We start from the raw sequence: 3,668 nt of genomic DNA, 5'->3' as shown, positions 1-3,668 counted from the left end.
CTTCAATCTCGATTTAAAGAGTGGAGAGGAGCTTCCATAATGATGTGGTAGTGCACTACAGTTTTTATTATGGGTAAAAACAGGCCTTGTTAAGTTGAGCTTTGGGTGTAACAACCCTAATTTTTCTATTAGTTTATCCGTTAATCTCCCCCTATAAAGGGTAGATGGAGCAAAATTATTTTTTTTTTCTCGCCGAAATTTCTAACAAAATTTCGGCAGAGTCTCCTCTATACCGGGAGATCACAAGTTATCGATAATGTACCCTGCACACATTTAGAATCACATCTCATCCACAATCACATCCATGTTTAGTATAATCAACTGCATAATTCATTCCAGATTATGCTCAGGACCATATTCATTCCCAAACTCTATCTTACATCACACACATAAGTTAATAATTAAAATAGCCAAATTCGAGCACGAAGATTGCATATATATATATATATATATATATATAACACAACACAGTTTAATATTCTAACATAGTCTAGTACATTCTAATATCCCAAGCATAGGTTGATACATTTAATATTTCAGAAACAAAATATTACGAATATAATATTCTATACAGGTTACATGTTTACTGCATGACAAAATTACACCACAAATCCCTAAGTTCTTAACTTATACAAAAAGGGATCAAAGAACTTAAAATCTATTCCTGACGTGAATGAGAGGGACCTGCAAAAATATAAATTTTCCATATAATTAAAAATAAATGATTAAAATACAAGCAATTTACGGAAGAAAAATTAAACAGCATATCTATCTACTTAAATCATAAACTCCTTTTAATGGTTATATAAGAGTTCTCTCTTTTTTTCTTTTTTTTTTTGTTGTTTTTGTTGACTACTTCTCCCCCCCCCCTCCACATCAGAAAGACTATTGCCAACGCCATTGACCTCCATTAGTGTCTTTAGTTGCCCGTCATGGAACAAATAATCAGTTTCATGAAAATGCCGACACGAACGTAACCGTTTGTGTCATTAACTATATATATATTTTTTAAAACTAAAATAGTTAATCATTGTTCCATATTACCTTGGGAGGTTCTCAGGTATGCCGATGTCAAAAATTCTTGACATCATTAGCTTTCACCTCGGAAAGCTAATCAAGTCTATAAATTTTGCCGATATCGACGTCACCCGCCGATATCATTAACTATTCTGAAACCGAATAGTTAATCAAGTTTATATTTCTCCTTTCACGTACCGGTAATGCCGATGTTATCCAGCTTGGTTAACATCATAAGCCTCCCATATCAGGGACAAACAAATCAAATTCGAGAAACAGTCATTACCAAAATTCGTTGTTACTCCAAAAGAACCCATAAATTAAATCTAGTCCTCCGTTTCATTTTATTTTATTTTTCGTCATTTAACCTTTCCTTCCGCATCAATAAGCACCAAATTTTTATAGTTCAAAAGTTAGTTAAAATAATTATTAACTAGAGGAGATATAGGTACCAAGTACCTACCTGCTGTAGACGCTCGACTTGCGTTCCCCTGTGGTTGTTGTACTCCTCCCGCGGTTCCTCCTGAAACCACAAACACCCATCATTATTCCATATTAGTCCACATATCACACGCAACAGCAACAATGGAAATAATATTCATTTCTCTTTTACCAAATCTTTTCTTTCTCACTTACATTCCTCATTATTATCCTCTAACTTTTCAGCTCATTTGTAGTCCAAGTGGACATCATAAATTCAATTTTGATTACCGTTTATTCTTTTTGAAGATCAAGACACACTTTGTGAAGGGCAAGAAAACAAATTCTACCCTTAATATGGCTAAATTTCGTCGTTTTATCAACTTGGCCGAATCTGCCAACAGGGGTGGCAGCTTGACCTCTCCTCAGTTTTTTATTTGTATCTGGAGTTCTAGGACTCCAAATTAGGCGAGGTCAGATTCGTTGGAAAGCTAACACTTCCGGCTACAACTTCTATGAGGGGACCCTCCCTGAATTCTGTAGTTTTCAGGTCCAAAATCCCCCCAGGAAACAGGGCAGCGAACCTGCCCTGTTTTGCTAACGGAGAAAGTATCTCCATTTCATCTTAAATCCCTGCTTCTTCATCAGTCACAGCCATGCCTTCCCTTTATACATGGCATTCCCGTCTCATTTTATGTCCTCTTAAGGTCACTTGTACCAAATTAATTAATTAAGCACATCATACGTTCTCATTCCCCCTCTGCAGTATCCAGCAGAGAACGTGCCCAAGGGAACCAAGAGTTCCCTTCCTCTCTTTTATGCACTCATTTCTTCTTCTTCTTTAAGGCACTTAGATTATTCTAATCCATTAAACCTCACTCATTTCTGCATTTTCCCCACATTTTATGTTAAAGAACCCTAATTCCCAATTCAAGAAAAGCATAAACTTCTAATCAAATTGAAGTTGATTTCATAGAAATTGGAATTAGAACTCCTTACTTGGATGGAAATCTAAACTTTACTTCACAAATTTTTAGAAGAATCTTAGCCTTCTTCTCCTTGTATATAGTCAGCCACTCTTCCCCCTCTTTTCTTCACCAACTCTTCACTTTTCTTCTTGTTAATTCTTCCACCCGATTGTGTTCCTCCACTTAATAATTCCAAGGCTTATTTGGGTTTACTAATTTTAAGTGTTTACTCCTAGTTTTGATGAAGGAAAAATCTGAAATTCTCCTCCCCTCCTTATTGTTATTATCAGCCGGCCATGGATGAGAGAAGAGATGGGTATTTATAGTCCCATCTCTTGTTAATTCCATTTTGGCCCCATCTTTCACCTTTTTTTTTGCTTTATTTTATATTATAACAACATTTTGAATTATTATAAACCCCCCCTTCTTTGTACATTTTATTCTCGGGCTTCACATTGGGGGTTCGTTCCTAGTAGGCTGGATTTTACACACCTTTGCCTTCCCTCTTTGGAAACCTATCATGCTAACAATCTCATCTCCTTCCCTCTCTCCAATCTGTAGGAGATCAAGAGTCATCATTTGTGCTACCTTCTGGTGAAACTTTCCATATTCTTCAATACTATGTCTTATAGCCTCATCGAACCTACAAAAATGATTTCCCTTTTTTGTCATGCTTCTTGTTGGTAAGTAACCGATTTTCATCAACATGTCATATAGCCTATTGATGGTTGCTTTCGAAACTTGCTTCTTCTTTTCTCCAAATTCTACTACGTTCACACCCCCATTACTAGAAGCATGTTTGGGCAACGAATTGGAATTGATGTTGGGTGTATCCTCGAAGGTTATCCACCCTGCTTTGAATAGCTACAAAAGGTTCATTTTGAACGCAAAGCAAGTATCAATGTTGTGACCTGGATTTCCAGCATGGCACTCGCACATTAGTTCTGGTTTGTACCAAATCAGGAAAGGGGGTTTAAGTGGTGGAAAAGGAAGGGGACCTACATGACCTATGCTTAGTAGTTTTGCATACATGTCTTTTAAAGTCATTGGTAGAGGCGAGAGTTGTTCTTGGCTACATTAGTTACCTTTGGTTTGGTTTTCCACGGAGTAGGTGGGCTGGTTGGCTGAGAAAGACTTGGCAAAGCCAATGTTAGGTACTTTGGGAGGTTGGGCTTGGTAGCCTTAGTTATGATAGCTTCAGGCTTGGAAATCCCTCTTACCCTTATACCCTCCTTCTATATTGCTTACTTCAGCATCTTTCTT

General features: G+C 37.0%; 1 long non-coding RNA gene across 1 annotated transcript; it reads right to left on the bottom strand.

The window, feature by feature from the left end:
• Positions 1-466: 466 nt before the first annotated feature.
• On the bottom strand, positions 467-2,670 carry LOC127905250 (uncharacterized). The gene is made up of 3 exons (XR_008059110.1): positions 2,437-2,670; positions 1,481-1,540; positions 467-684 (listed from the first exon to the last, which is right to left on the bottom strand). It is a non-coding gene; the product is annotated as an uncharacterized LOC127905250 (long non-coding RNA).
• Between the last annotated feature and the right edge of the window lie 998 nt (positions 2,671-3,668).

This window comes from Populus trichocarpa, chromosome 4 (assembly GCF_000002775.5).
Source record: "Populus trichocarpa isolate Nisqually-1 chromosome 4, P.trichocarpa_v4.1, whole genome shotgun sequence".
Lineage (NCBI taxonomy): Eukaryota > Viridiplantae > Streptophyta > Magnoliopsida > Malpighiales > Salicaceae > Populus > Populus trichocarpa.
This window is presented reverse-complemented; position numbering and strand designations above follow the sequence as displayed.